This window comes from Myiozetetes cayanensis, unplaced genomic scaffold, assembly GCF_022539395.1.
Source record: "Myiozetetes cayanensis isolate MyiCay16 unplaced genomic scaffold, myiCay2020 scf16, whole genome shotgun sequence".
Taxonomy (NCBI): Eukaryota; Metazoa; Chordata; class Aves; order Passeriformes; family Tyrannidae; genus Myiozetetes; species Myiozetetes cayanensis.
The window spans coordinates 8,758,592-8,775,124 of record NW_026087270.1 but is presented as its reverse complement, the minus strand read 5'-3'; the positions used below and the strand labels follow the sequence as shown (position 1 = coordinate 8,775,124).

The following is a 16,533-nucleotide window of genomic DNA, read 5'->3' as shown; positions in this document are numbered from 1 at the left end:
TAAAAATATAATCTTGAATCATAATCTCTCATAATTTCATTTTCACAATTAAAATCCAGAGGAAAGAAAAAGACATTTTCCTGTGCTTGTCATAATAGAGATTATACAAACAGAAATGCACTATTTAAATTTGGTTTTTGTAAGTATTAGTGAATACCAGAAGAAATCAATATAAGCAGTGTTCTGTGATCAAACCCAACCTTTCCAAACTTCTGTGTAATGCTCTGGGGGCCATGACTCCTGAATGTATGTAATCAAGTATTTTAAAAGGCCAAACACCAAAACTTTGGTGATTAAATACCCCACTTAGCCCTGGGAGAAGCATTCAACATATGCTTCTTTTGTGGCATTAAACATTAATTTTGTGTCATCACATCCATAGCATATTTTATTACTTTAAAGCAGCATCCCCTAATTGTGTACAATTGCCAGAGAGAAACCCAGAAAATGAGGACTGATATTTGGTGGGAAGAGACATCAGAAAGATCATTTACCATTTTAAAGCAGCAGTAGATGGATGACCAATGAAATCATCCATTCCAAGGCAATTTTCTTCCTTTACTACTAAAAGGTTTCATCCCCTTAGATAAGGCACTCAGTTAAAAAAAAATGCAGGCAGTTCTTCATGATGATGCATTAAAGAGGGTTTGGGGTTTTTTGGTTGTGGTTTTGGTTTTTGTTTGGGGTTTGTTTTTTTTAAACACATTTGAGCATTACTGGGTTTCTAAGTCAGAGAAAAACAAAGTTTCTCTCAGAGGCACATTTTCAGGGAGGAAGCAGAGAGTTTCTTTGCTTGCTGTCAGAAGGTTTAGTATGATTAAAGACAAACTTCAAGTAGTCTTATGAAGCATGCCCAGTCTCATCATCATTAGAAACATTGCTCAAATCAAATGTATTAAAGAGTCCTCATGCAACTCTTTCCAGCCAGTCTCTCGATTGTCTTGTCAGCGTCATGGGACACACTTTGAGCTCTGTTCCATGTTTTGACCACTTTCTAAAACCTCTTACCAACCGTCCCTTGCCTTAAATTCATCTCTACCCAACTGCTCCACCAAATGCTGCCTTCTCCCTCCTGCTCCATCTCATCTGCCACTGCATCCACTCTTTTTCCGCCTGCTCGGGGCTGTAGCCCCAGCTGTTCACACAGCCAGGGAGCAGCGCCGCTGAATTTTGCAAGAGAAGAGCAAGTGCAGCCCTTTGCTTTGTTGAGAGACCCTCTGCATTATTTGTTTCAGAGGCAGCCACCTTCACTCTCGGATTTCTAAATGGGACAGGGGAATTAGGCAAGCATGCCGGCAGATGCCTGTGCAAAAAAGCCCTTTCTTATAAATAAATCTTTCAGATTTTAGTTTGCAAATTAGATTAATAATGCAACTACTAGATAGAATTTAGAGAAATTTGGAACAACACTTTACAAAAGTAAGATAATTAACCCTGTAGCATACGAAAACACTGTCTCAGTATTAATGCATATCTCTCACCTTAGTAACAGGAAGAAGTATATTTTTTTTTCGTTTTGAGCATACCAGGTTCTCAGAAATATAGACTACCACACTATCTAGCTAGAGGCAAGGTTTATAGCCTCTAAACATCAGAGCATCTGCTAGGTACTTAAGGATTTATTCAGAGGCTGCCACGATGAGGCAGTAGCAAGTTGTGGTGAATTCAGCACTTACAGCACAAATGATGCTGTTGAAGTGCTAATTAGTGCTAATTTGACTTGGCCCATTTTGGACCTCTGACAATCACAGCTCTTCAAAAGGAAGCAGGTCCGGCATATGCTCATCTAAGGAAAATTTCCACCTCTCTATTTTCCCATCTATTATGATATTTCTAAGGCAATACATTAAGAAATTTAAAATATCTGTGTTTCCCTATAGTAGCACAGGCCAGCTGCCTCTGCAGATTGATTTCTAGAAGAAAATGTTATACTATGTTTGGCTTAATGGGGATTGTCAAAAGTATTAGAGCAAAGCTAGGAACAAAACATGTCACTGAGTATAGATTTGTGTGTTGAGTTACATACTTGTTCAGAAGTTAATAAAAATAACTTTTTTTTTCCTTCAAATAAGCAAAAACTATTTCCCAAAGAGAGGGTCATGAAGAGAGAAGCCAATTTTTCTACTTTTATCCTCTGCCTTTGGGCCCTGATAACTGTACTTGCCTTTTCCCCATCTTCACTAGATGAATCAGGCTAGTGAAGAAAAACAGCTTAGAGATTCAGTAGGTTCATCCTTTGAGAAACATGATGCAGTAAACTGTCTTGATCAGGAATATTTTTTTCTGCTAAGATGAGCTACATAACTTGGTTGCTTAAAAAAGGGGACTTTGAAGCTACACTCTGCCTCCAAATACTTGTCATTTGACCCAGAAGGCAGTAAGTGAAAAATTCTGAACAAATAAATCAAAAAAGCTGACATGCTTTTCCAGGTGGTAAAGCTTTCGTGTGCTTGCAAAAGGCTTGATTCACACTGCTTTTGATCTCTGCAGAGTGACAGACCAACAAAAGCACTACTCGGTGATCGACAGTGTAGCAGAATGAGGCCAACAGAGTCAATACCCAAAAGAAGAGAGTAACTACTCCAGTGATTTCTCAGGTGGATGAAATGCTGGGCACTGGACATTTTCTAAAAACTACACATTAAAAATAAGTTAAAAAATGCACCTAAATACTTCAAAGACCTAATAATCCCCTTTAGTGTTTGACAAATTTCATTTCTGCTTTAGGTCTCCGTAGCAAATGGAATAGGCCAAATATTAGATAATATCTGACAACTGCTCATCTGATCAAACTATTGGCACTAAAAATGAGTGGTTCCAGCATCTTCACAGGGCAGTGGGAAGTGGTGATGGGTGGGAAATAGTTTAATTAATTATAAATAAAATCACTGGATGCACTGCAATTTCTAGTACATTATAAGTGGGAAAATATTTCTGTTCATTAAAAACCTACAGATCGTGGAGCTGAGAAGAAGCAATAACTATACACTGAATTATAGCAGAAATAATTCAAAGACTATGGAATAGCATTAGGAATGACGTAAAGAAAGCTCTCATCCAATTTTTTTACTGCTAAACTTACCAGCAAATTTAAAGAAAACAAACAAACAAATTCAACTTCCAAAACTATGAAAGATACAACAAGAAATTATCTTGTGAATAGTTCATAAAAAATCTTTATGTGATCATGTTAATCAAACTCATCAGTGGTTTTTACATTTCAACATTGCTCTCATGAAGTTGAAGGCTGCACTCTCAGGGAAACAAAGCACCAATCACCCCTTCTCAAACCTCAGCAGAGATCACTCAAGGGCTGCAGAGAAGGGGAACACAGGGGGCAGGACACAACGTTGATTGTTTACAAGATTACTTATGCAATAGATTGGGAGCTGGCCAAAGACCATCTGATAAAATATTTCAGAAAATGCATGAAAATAAGCATGCATTTATTTGAATTTTATTCTCTCCCTTCTTCCTGTATTAATGCGTAGTTTTCATCCTTATCTAATGAGAAACTCTAAAAACACTAATAGAGGAAGAATCTTTTCTATGTATACAGGCACTCATGGGTGATAATAAGACACACAGCCTGGAAACTCTTCTTTGCAGAGGACAATACGCGTCAGTCATTCTTGTTTAGCTCTATTCCAGTTTTTGGTATTATTGTGCAACCTATTTCTGTGACATAATTATACCTGTGGAGTTCCCTGAGAGCAGCATTGGGAAAATTCTATACATAACATTATCCTTTCTCTCTGGTTTCTGAAGGATGACATCACATATAAGTGAACTCCAAAGTCAATCCAATCTCCTCAAATGCAGACAAATATTGCAATAACAGAAAGACTTAGAAGACTTAGAAGTCTTAGAGGAAAAAAATAGGTTGCTACTTGTCTTTTGGTGACCATAGAAGATTGCTAAATTACTTTCCTTCATGTATTTGATGGCAAACAAATTTTTGAAGCTCTAATTTTATGTGTGCAGATTTGAAGATTCAGCTGCAGCAACCGTGACTTACCACAGGCAGTTAAAAGCAGAAAGAAAGGCAACGCACTTGAGAAGTCTTTCACAAAATAACACCTGTCATCAGCTACTGTTAACGTTCCTAATAACATCTTTTCCTTAGAGCTGTCCTGTACAAAGTAACACTGTTGGGACTTCCGTAAGAAAAGTGGTTTTAACTTGCAAAATTCCTGTTGTGAATTAGGGACATACGGGCTCTTCACCCCTCTCAGCACCAGGGGGCTCCTGGAGGTGAGAAACTGGAATCCACTGACTCCTCCGAAAAAAAAAAAAGAAAAAAAACAAAACCGTTTTAAATGTGCTGCCTGCACAAGGCCTGTGATGGTGTTTGTCTCTACCCTTCAAGAGAGGTACTCTGAGATCAGGGCTGGGCTCTGACCACTGTCCAAAGTTTCTGATCATTAAAAAAATTCACTACTGAGATGTGCAAAGCCCTTCTGTGCACACCTGAATGAATTCTCTTTCATCTTCAAATTGGACAGTTCAGAGAAATGCCACTTCTAATTAGGACTAAAATTTTCATCAAATTAATATCCTGTATGTATGATTAAGAAAAAATTTAGGGTGGTGCTGTTTGTTCCAACACATTCTCAATCCCCTTTTCTGCTTTTCACTGGTGTCTCTTCCCCACCAGTGTGTTTAGCAGGTAACACCTATTTCTAACACTGCTGATGAAAACTGCACAGCTGGTGCATGGGTGTACAATCCACACATATGCTGACAGGACTGAATGCAGAGTGAGTTAAACTATTAGCTGTCAAAGACGATTAAGAACTGTGTGCAACTTAATTCAGGCAAACCTAAAACACTGCTCTGAAAGTGCCTCAACAGGAAACAAAGTTTTAGAATAAGCTGATAAGTGGACATTATTCACAGTAAAAAACTACCAGAGTTCTGGAATAGTTTGTGAAAGGAATTTTAAAAGAGGCGATAAGGACAAATTACCACAAGGATACTTGTTTTTAAAAAAACAGAAGCAGCCCAGACAACTCTCAGATCCAGAGTGCAGCAAGCCATTTGCATAAGTAATTAACAGTTTTCATGCACAATTACCTTGTTTTTCAAAATATACTTATGATTACGATGCATTTAAGGTGAAATTTAATGCTCTGGGGACAGCCTTTGCACAGTTTAGAGCTATTAAATACCAGTTTGCTGAGATGTTAAGTGATACATTTCTTAATGGATGAATTTCACTAGAGATAAGCATTACCCTTTGTTGATGCAGCTCCAGGTTGATCAGCCCTGGAAACTGGCTACATGTAATACAGGTTAAATAATATTTCTAGAGACAAAGCCTTGGCACTGTTTCAGACAGTTTTTAAAAAAACCTACAGTTTTAATTCCTTTTGTGTGCAGGTGTGTTTTCCTTCTAAATAATAAATAAACATGAGGATGCTTTCAATCTCTATTGCTACAGTAAACCTATGGCTGAAATAATTCCCTTGACCTGTTCAAAATGTGAGTTTTGCTTCCATAAGTATTAAAGAACTAGTTTTAAACAGGTCTGCGACAGAACGGACTGGAAAAAAGAGATTTCTAGGGCAAAACACAGTCTCATAATTTCCAATACTTGGCTCAAGCATCAAACAAGTTTCCTTAAGAGAAACTACTAATGCATGCTACTCCATGCATTCCAGCACCAGCAGCACAGGCCAGACTTATCAACACTGGGGAAAAAACCAGATCTTAACACAATAAAAATATTGTTAAATAATTTTAAGCTAAACATCTTGTGCTTGGATTTTTAAAGAGCTCAGAGTATGTGTCAGATGGGGAATAATCCACAGTGATATAATGATACAGTTAAAGTGCAGTGGCCTGCCTCCACATCTCTCCTCATTAGAGCAACTTTCCTCTTAAGCTGTCCCCTCTGGTTCTCAAATGCTTTTGAAGAAAGAAAACTGAAAGTTCTTGACAGTACTATTAAGGCAAGTAACTTGTGCTTCCAACTCACTTCTCCTCGTGCCAGTAGCCTGACTCACCTCAGGATATATATGTGCACACAAGGAGAAGTGGTTTTGGTGCTCTCTTCTTCTCCAGGTACCTCCAGCCACATCCTCACAGCTTTTCCCTTCACTGCTGGCACGCCAGGTCTGTCCATGGTCTGATGAAAACTGAGGACTGAGCCAAGTGACATGGGAAGCCTCTGGGAAAGCTCTCACTCAGCCGTTTATCAGTCTCTTTGGTTGACTGCAGTGTCTCCTTGCTCTCCATGAATTTCCAGAACGCTTTTTAGTATTATGATATACCATCTATTTCTTCAATAACAGTAATGGAGATGAAGCTGAACATTGTTGATAATTTCTCTTTATTCTGTTTCTTACCTGCAAAAAGAAACCAGAAGACTGAGGTCAACACTCTTCCACTGCCTCTCCTCTGAGAGACACCAGGGGCCAGCTCTCTCCAGGGCCAAGGGAAGCCCAAACCATCTCCATCTCTTTTAGTGTGCACACAATATTTGGTCACTCATTCTGAAACCAACTGTGGCATGGGGTGCATGAGATTAGGACACATGGTGATAGAGACAACTGCCAAACCTCTCTCTCTTTGGGATCTCCACTGTACTAACACGTTACACCAGCTCCATTTTGAAGCTTAAGTTTAATTTGTCCATGGCTTTGAAAATAAACCTGATCCATAAATATGAATGAGTGGTCAAATTATACTTGTATATTTACATTGTGATTACTTGCTTACAGAAAGAAGAGTGATAGATTTCGATGAGAGGTTGGAGCTGTTCCTTCAAAACCAAGAAGGGCTTGCACCAAGGGTGCAGACAGTATTGGTTCTGTGTGGAATGCTGAAGTCAGTCATGAATTTTGATTTCTTTCTCTGCTCTCACCTGTTGAGCAGATGTCTGAGACACCACCCACTTCCTTCCTCCTTTCCTGGTTTGTCTGTTTGGATTGCAGATCCATGAAGTAAGAATGCTTTGTCCAATGCCAGTATAACACCTTATACTACACAAACCTTTTATCTGGAACCTGAAGACTCCCCGTCAGATACACCAAAATGCACAGGAGTGCAGGCTGCAGTGAAAGCTGCTTGGCATGATGGCTGAACAGATTACTGAATGCACAAAGAATGAAATGCCCAAAGCTTTAGACATCATTAGTTAATGAAGTAAACTCCTCCCCTCCAAAAGTACTGCATATAGGAATGCATAAAATAACCCTCATGTCACTACAAGGACTCCCATTCAGCTAACTGTCACAGTACTGTGCATCCTTGTAAAGCTTAAATGGTCCTTTTCCCATGAATTCAGAGAATTTTATTTTAGTTGATTATGTAATTTTAAATAATTACACACAAATAAATAAATGAAAATCAAAGAAACTGCTTGTGCTTAGAAATCCAGCTTAATTTGGCGTGCTCTGCTGCACACTCAGAATCTTTCAGGCCCTGCTTAAACCAAATGCCTCCACACTGTGCAAGTAATTTTTTAAAAAAAAACATTAAATCAAATTTGGCACTAAGTGAGGTGTGAAATTCTTAAGCTGTCTCCTAAAAAAGGAGACATTGGGTTCAGAGGGGGACTGCCATCTTGTTGCCTCCAAGCATACATGTTTATTTAGAAAATAAAACTAGCAACCAACCATCAAGTTAGGTGGAAAATCAGTGTTGTTAAAAGTTCCCCTCGCTCTCTGTAAGAGTCAGCATGCTTTTTAAACTGTTCTTTTGAAATCCACTGGTTGCATGGCTTGCACTGGTTCAGCTGAGCTATTTCTGCTTGTTCTCTTCCTGGAGCAGGCTGCTCTCCAAGGTGCCTCTGCTCACTTCTGCTGCTTTGTGGATCTCCCAGAGCCTGCTGTGCCATTTACATTGCCCACTCTGGAAACAGAAAGTCTCAAATTTTACTGATCACTCCATCCAGTTCCTTTCAGTAGCTATCATATTCCTCCAGGGCAGCTGGGCACCAGTTGTGTCCTAACCAGGACATTTAATGAGGGGACCTCAGCTCTGCAGTGCCTCTCCTCCCTATGGCCTGAACCTGCTGATTGAAGGAGGAAACGCTGAGTCCTGGGAACTCTCTTGCTCAGTTTGCCTCCCAGGGACAGGGTCTCACAGGTGTTCAACATGACAGTGATGCCAATTCTTTGAAACAAAATCATAACAGGAAATCCCCTAAACTAAACCTAAACCCAAACCCAACAATCCTAAAAAAAACCAAACAAAAATACACAGAAGGAAAGGTGTAGAAGCCTAATTTATATGACAGCACACAATTTCTTGCAGCTGTAAATGTGTAGAGCCTGAAAACCAATACATTTAAATTGTAGTATAAAAATGGAAATAACTAAGGGTTGTTGGCTATCAAATCTATAGAAATATTTGAAACCCTGAACTTGGAAACACATTATAAACACACATTTAGAATGGAGACATGAAGCAGCTCAGAAGTTTTAAAGTTCTACCACTTTCAGGACAGAACTTTTAGAGAGCTCTGAACTGCATCGATTAACATTTCAAATCCACGTGAGTCTCCCTGGAGTACGTGGAATCAGCTCTCCGTCTGTACAGTGTTTTCTACTTACAGGAGCTAAGGATCTGAGGACCAGACGCTGCGTTGGCATGTCCACTTCATTTCAGAAGGAGTCTGACAGTGTGGTATCACCTAAATAATGAAGTGCACATCTGGCGGGAGATTGCTGAGGTTGGCTAAGTTTGTACAAGGTCAGTTCATCCTCTAAGCTTCTGGATGCTGAAAATTAAGCGAGAAGTTTACATAGCAACAAGCAGAACCAACTGATTGATCTCATGTCTTGTCTCCCAAGTAGCATGTCCTTCTTTGTAAATCTGTTTTGATTGTATAAAAATAGGAGGGAGTGCTATTGTACTGTTCTGAGCTGTACTTTCTGAACCTTTTCATTAGCTAATGCAAACCTATTCTAAAATATGATGCTTTTGCAAGGAAGTAGAAAAACAGCAATGAACCACACATGGCACATCAGAAAGTGTACATATCTCTTCACAGAAGAGCTACCACACTACCCTGCTTTGCAAGTTATAGGCTGGTCTTAATAAATGGATAATCCTTGAAGCAAGTGGAAATAACACAGGATCAGGCTTTGGAAAATTTATTTAGTCAGTGCTCAGTGCCACTGATTTTCACAGAAGGACAATACCTGCTCAATATGAAATTTGAAATTCAATATATTTAAACATTGTTATCATCTTCCTTTACAGAAAATTTATCAGTTCTAATATAAAGTTTCACCTAGAAATTCTTCCTGTGTTAAAAAACCCTGACATTTTAATAAACTCAGAGTATCATAGAAATGAGACAAATATAATAAAATAAGAAATTATTTTTATCATTCAGGGGTTCACAACATTAAAAAGCAATTTAGAAAGTAAGGGTTGTATGTTGAAGGTCAGATGTCAGTGAATTTTCTCATTCTAACAATTAATCAAAGTAACCTTTCTCCAGCAGTGGTGGAAATCAGCTACCTGCATCCCATCTTGTTCCAAGTTTTCTTGTTCTCCAGTATTGGAAGATATTCACTTCAACACTTTTTGTTGTTGTTGTTGTTGCTGCTTTGGCAGCTTTTATAATTTCTCCATTTGGCAAGCACTGGTTTTTCATCAATGCTCCTGTCAGAGCATGAACCAGCACAATTCTCTGCCTCATGCAGTGACAGAGAAAGAGGAGAACTCACCCTCGGACACACAAACAAACACTGAACTATCAGCAAGAACACCACTCACTCTCTCACTGATCCTCTCCTCCTGCTAGCTTGTTCTTCTTGGAAGGGACACTGTCAAGTAGATACCAAGGGAAGGGATCAGAAAACCCCAGAGCATTTTCTGACAGACATCAGGACTTGATAGCTGAGCTCATGTGACTGGGGCTTGTCTCTTCTCACAGAGCAACTCAGTGCTTCAGCCACCACGAGCAATTCTTTCTGATCTCATTGTTTCTTGGTATCTTTTTTCTGGGGTTTTGTCCTGAAGTGACTGAAAATCTAGAAGAGAATATTAACAGAGAAATCTGTAACAAGAGAAAGGTTTTCCTTTCTTGGCTTTTCCCATTGCTCTCAGCTTTATATTGCCAACCTGTAAGACAGGTCAGCCTCCTCTGCACCCAGGATACTGTAACAGGGACTCTACTACTGTTATTCCCATTAAAAAAATGGCCTTTTCAAAGAGTTGCCTTTTCTACAGTGATCTTGGGTTTACGATTCAGTTAAAAAAAAAAAGGTAAAAAGTCCCTCTGATGACCATGCAAAGTTCTGATATGTCGGCACAAGTCCGTTATGATACCAAAGTAACATCCCACAACCCAAATACAATTTGAAGTATCTCTCATCTCTGGTGTTCTTGGTTGTTTATCCCAGAGAGCTAGTCAAGATGCTTTCTTCCTGTGTGGCTCAAGAGCTTCCTATATGCCTTACCACAAAAAAAGATGTTACTGATGTAGCATGTTACCATGGAGAGGAGCCACTTCATGCTTTGCTCTTATTCCTTTTGTTTTTCTACCTTGAAAACAAGGACACTACATTCTTCTACATGTGGAAAGCACCGAGCACATTCACTTTAGCAACACTTGTGTTTATTGTTTTTTTCCTCTCAGAGCAGCAAAGAAGGTGTACTGTCAGATCAATTTGTGCTAATATTTGATTTTCTTCTTGCCTCTAACTTGGTCAGTAGCTATTATTTTGCTTTCTTAACAGAGACAGACAACTTCTCTTGGCAAGCTCATTGCAGGTCAATCTCCACTGATGTCTTTCTTCATAGAAAAACAACTACCTGGATGGGGAAAAACAGCTACTACCACTTTTTAAAAGGCGTGTTGAAATCTGGAGATTCACACACTGCAACAAAAGTCCTGCAGCATTCCCACCTCTGAGCCCCATAGCTGTGCTATAGCCTTGTAGCCATGGGGACTCCCCTCATCTCAAGAGGGGTCTGGAAACGACTTTAGCAATGACTATCCTAAAATCATCTTTACTTTTAGGTACTTTGCACTGGCTTCTCCATAATGCAACAAGGGACCTGAAACTGAAAGATGAGGGAGTTTAACAAGTGCTTCAGCTTTTCAGGCTTCTGGACAGCACTCAACAACGCTTGGGCTGCTCTGTCCATGTCTTCCACTCAGCACATGAAAATCCCTGGGACAGGGTCTCAGCTCTGCAGAGTTACATGCCAGCAGCCACGAGGTGGCATGCAGAGCAGAACAAATTTGTCCTGTCTGCGATGGCACCAGAAAACTGCAGCAGTGCCATGAGGATCCAGAGAAGGACATCCTGGCTTTCGTCAGACACCAAGAGACCGGATCTCTACTTGACACCTTTACCTTCTGTGCCTGGCCTGCAGCTCACTGCTCATCTGTTTTGCTGGAGGCTGGGGAGTCAGAGCAGCAACACTGGGGAAAGACAGCAAAAGGGATTATCAGGGTGATGAAGCAGTACAGACCCCACTTGACGGGAACACAGGCAGAAGGGCTGCTGCCACCACAGGGGCAACCAGCCAGTCTTATTATTCCACCTATTTCCTGAAAAAGAAAAGCTGGTTGCTCATAATTCCAAAAGCTCTGCTTTGGGAAAAGCTGATTTCACACTGAAGCACAGTATGTGCACACCAGCTGGCCATGGCAAAAGGGACACTGGAGGTAATAAAAGCTATTTTTTACCCTCAATTGGACCTAAATGCAAAGAAGTAAATTATCTTCAAACTGTATCAAGATAATAAGCCCCAGTTTGTCTTGGTGTTGGGTGAGATAGCCTGTTCTAGCTGAGAATCTCTTGTGTGTAGTGTACGTGTTTAATTACTCCAAGCATTTCTTCCCATGTTGGATACTGCTACCCACAAATCTGAGAAGAAAGAAGATAGAGGCTGAGTATCCTGCACTCACAGCCTACACAAGTCAGGAGTAGGACCCAGACATCCTTACAGCCAGGCAGAGCACTTCATTGCTGGAAGAAGTAGCCATTTATATTGCCAAACATACTCACGCAGGAGCAATTATCTTTGGCAATCTGTAACAATAATTTTAAAATGTTCTCTTCAGTCTCATCATTGAATTCAAACTGTAATTTAAAAAAAAAAAAAAATCCACTGTCTTTCTCCTTTTTAGCTCTAATTATCTGGACTGCATCCACACCATGAAGCAGAATTGTGACAAAAAAGCAATGACCCCAGAGATTTCCCAGAAATTTGCTTTCTAATTGGGTTGAAAATGCCTCAGCTTTCTGCATCACATTTTGCACATAACTGGGTGTTCTATGATCACAATCTACAAAATGCAGAAATGCAATATCGTAATTATTTGTGTTGTCACACCACAGCATCTTATGATGCCAGGTGCTGTACATAATTTTAGGCAAAAAGAGCGTCACATCCTGTGCAAAAGAAATGAATATTTGAGAGTAAATCTTTAAAAACAAACAAATAAACAAACAAACAAAAACCATAAAAAATAATAAAAAACACACACACAAAAAAACCCACAACAACAACAACAAAAAAACCTGGAGAAAGAGATTAAGATAACCTTGCAGTGAATATGTGTTACACTCGAAGCATGATTCTGTAAGTCTACTGCAAAGAAAATAAGTGTCATCTGCTGATGAAAATCCAGAACTTTCCAAGCTGTTATTTACAGACATGTCAATTATGTCATATAACCTCTCTGTCCCTTATTTACTTTATATTGGTAGAATGGAAATAATACTTACTGTGTCTTCCTCATGAGGCATGATTAAATGCTCACAGTGCTTTGCAGTCGTTTGTTTGACAATATGCCTGTGAAATACCTTTGCTAAAGACACCCTGTGCTGTAGGTATAGCTGATACAGTATTGACTAAGCTCATCTTTTCTGTTTTTAAAGTTTTAGCTAAGCAATGCTTAATGAAATTTGCCAGACTAACTGCTCATGTTGTCTCTGCTGGTAGTGCAAAAGCAAACGGCTGTAAGTACGGTACCCTGAAGGCAGACATTAGGAGTTTCTCTGTTGAATCCAGCAGAGAAGTTTCTTGCATCTCCGTTGAATGCCATCACGCTGTGATTAGTTAATCATTAAGTACATAGTGCTTTTAATTAACTGCCAACTCTGCTTGGGCATCTGTTCTGAAAATCACATCCGATCATGCTTTTCCCAGTCTGTGGCTATGGAGCTCTTCAATAATACAGTTGTTGCTCCATTCTCCAGCTCTCTCTGCTACAAGACAGCTCAAGTCCAGAGTGTCCTACATGAAATGAAATATAAATGAACTATCATTCCAAGGGAATAAAAGTAAATGGGAATTAAACAAACTTATTTGCCTCAATAGGTAATAAATGCTGCTATTAAAAAGCAGATCAGGCCAATTAGCATTTTTTTTCTGGAAGAAAGAAGAGGCTGGAAGAATCATTTTATTCTTCATTATCACCACACAATTTAAACAGCTATTTGTTTTAAAAAAAAAACCAACTAACCTTCAATTGCAGAAAACAATCCTTTCTATTTTATAAGGAGCAGTGAGACTGATAATAAATACAACAGATTCTGCAAAATGTTTTGTTTGACTAGGAGTGAGAGAAACACACACAGTGCAAACATTTCCTCACAAACACTATGTTTCTCCATCTACATAGCTCAATCTCTGTTGTCTTCAAAAAGCTTTATTTAAAGTGTGATTTAAAATGAATCATAGGATGGCTTAGGTTGGAAGGGACCTCAAAGATCACCTAGTCCCAACTCCTCTGCCATGTGCAGGGACACCTTCCACTCGATCAGGTTGCTCTGAGCCCCATCCAACCTGTCCTTGAACACTTCCTGGTGTGGGGCATCCACACCAGTTCTCTGGGCATTTGGAGACAGTGTCTCACCATCCTCACAGCAAAGTAAATAATTTCTTCCAAAGATTAAATCAATATCTTTGCAGCATATACCTGATCTTGTGATAAAGTATTAGCAGTTTCAGAGAGACTAAGAATTCGCTGGGTTCCCCAGCCTAAACACGGGGTACTGGACCCCTCAAGATCTCTGCCCTACACTAGAATAGACTGACCTGCCAGGTTAACAGCAGAGCAGGTGTTTCATGACATGAGAAGTAGCTGTGCCAGTACACACCCGCTCTGTTATCTCAATCAGAGCTGGTACAGTTAAGCCAGAAAGCAACAGTCTCAGTGAATACTCTCATGGTCCAGGTGAGATGCTCAGTCACTCTGCATACATGTGTGGGCCCTGTAAAGGCTCCTGGATGCATGGTAGTGCACTAGAAAAAGCTGTAAAAGCAGTCACATGACTCATTTGACTCAAAACTTCTTGGTATAAGATGAGGTCATGTAGAAATGCACTGTACAGCACAGAGGACCACAGCAACTTCCCTTGTTGCCACTCCCACACCAGTGAGCACCATCTCAGATCCTCCATCTCAGAGCTGTTACTTATCACACATGAAACCAGCCTAGAAAAAAGAGAGAATTCATAGAGTGCCTATTATTTCTATATAGAAATATATGTCAAGGAAAAGCGCACTCTTTGTCAAGTGCTGAGAGCAGAGAAGAATAAACCATCACTAAGCTTTAAACTTGGAGTTCTTTCAGGAATAGTTAAGAAACTCCTATGAACCTTGCAACACAGAATAAAACACTACAGCTAAACAATAGCCAGCCTATAGGACAGGCACGTAACCATTGTGGCTGATGTAACAAACACTCACTGTCAGATACACATTTTACATAATAACCCTTTTTCAACAAGTTCAAAGCAATTCTACTGTTTTCTTTAAAAATTCCACCACAGATGTCAAGATGTGCCAGCACATAGAAAAGAGGTATTTCATAACAATATAAAAACATGCATTTCTTATTGTTTCCATGCTGAACTACACTGAGGGCGGCACTTTTATATATGGAGTTCAAGGTATTCCTGGGAACTTGCTGTTTTGTGATGACATCATGAGAACACTATCACTCAGGTAACAACTTGCTACTATGGCAACCACAGCTTTTACAGATGCTGAACACCAGTGAGGTTAAAAACATCATTTGGAGATTTGTTAGTGAAAAGTTTGCCAATATTTGATGCAAGAAGCAACAGAGAGTCCATTGCAGATGCACAGCACTGCGCAGTTCTCTACCCATTATTGGAAAGCTGAGAACAATCAGTTTTATCTTCCAGCCAAGGAGTTCCTGGGGTAATTGCACTTTCAGGTACATCCTGCAGATAGAAATATGCCTGAACACTAACTTTGTGATTTGTGGGCAGCTGGAGAAAAAGGACTACTGCCTCATCTGAAAGAGTCCCTAAAAATTTAGAGATTTGGACATCTAGAGTTTTAGTGCTCTCAGAGCAGAGACCACACAGACTGTGAAGATAGTCTGTTGTTATTATATGAAGGCATGTCTTTGGGAAAGTGGTTTATTTATTTTCCCCCTTGACTGTAAAGAATTGTAGAATATGAGATAAAAACATCTGGTTTTGTAAACAATCGCTATCTGTACTGAGACTACTGTCAGATGAAATCAGTCAGTTACAAAGTGTTTTAAAACTAAAAGCCACATGTTTCTGTTCTAGAACTTTATGCATTTTACTAACTGCAAACAAATCTCAGAGGTACTAGAAGGTTGTCAAATAAAAGATATCAACCTGGCCAGTAACCTGCCCTCTGCAAGACATCATACAATTTCATAACTTTAATCACAGCTTTGTTCAGCTGGCTTTGTCCACAACTTATACAGCAGAGCTTTGCAGTCAACATTCCAGTAAAATAATTTCCTGAATTATAAAGGGTCCCAAACAATCTTAAGGGTCATAACCCACCTTAAACTGAACAGAATATTAGCAGAGTATTTTTGAATTTTGCAGTAGCAAACCTCTACTCACTTTGATCCTTCCGGAGTTGTACATCTGCCAGGCTGGAGAGCTGCTTGGGGTGGCCTGGTCAACGAAGGAAGAACAAGAGCAGGAGAGGGTTGTACAGATTTATCCTTGGACTTTTTTTGGCAACATGTTACAGTGAAATTCCTGAACTAAAACTGTAGAAAAGTGGAATTTAAACATGTGTGTTAAAAATACAAAACCTAAGCTATACTGCTTATAACAAGTTTGCTGCCACATTTGAACTAACTGGTCACTGCTGGCAGTCTCAGAGGAATATCTAAAGCCAAATTATAATACTATTTGTGGGGTGGTCTCAGCAATGTGATATTAAAATGCAACAACAAGCATTGGGAGTTACTCCTGTTCTGGATCTGTATCAAAGTCATCCAGCTACAGGGCAGTGAAGACAACATGCTTTCAATACATCCACCTACTGTACTCCTACATTTTTTTTCCATATGTATCCTACTGGGCATTTTGTAGTGTTCACAACATTTCTTTTTAGTCCATGAAAATATTAAGGCCATTGCTGGTTTTCATTTCCACACGTTAACCAGCAATCCTGGATCCTATTGGCGGCAAACACTCTCTCCATGCAATTCTCCCCCATCATCTGTGAGAAAAGAGATGTGGAAGAGGCCAATTACCTTTTGGAGAGAAGAAAATTACTTGCTTATAATTGAGTTCTCTGAGCATG

The 16,533-nt window shown here is 39.6% G+C and overlaps 1 long non-coding RNA gene across 24 annotated transcripts in view; it reads right to left on the bottom strand.

Moving 5' to 3' along the window:
* The window catches only part of LOC126637665 (uncharacterized), a 77,359-nt gene that overhangs the window by 47,248 nt on the left and 13,578 nt on the right, over window positions 1-16,533 (bottom strand). For 19 of the 24 annotated variants that reach the window (XR_007628400.1, XR_007628405.1, XR_007628393.1 and 16 more), the window contains exons 1-5: window positions 12,705-13,358; window positions 11,324-11,392; window positions 9,736-9,992; window positions 8,562-8,728; window positions 6,009-6,350 (exon numbers count right to left, since the gene is read on the bottom strand). This is a non-coding gene — a long non-coding RNA (uncharacterized LOC126637665). Of the gene's footprint in view, window positions 1-6,008; window positions 6,351-8,561; window positions 8,729-9,735; window positions 9,993-11,323; window positions 11,393-12,704; window positions 13,359-15,839; window positions 16,480-16,533 lie in introns of those variants that run through there. The other 5 variants (XR_007628402.1, XR_007628403.1, XR_007628416.1 and 2 more) reach the window with 5 other exon arrangements.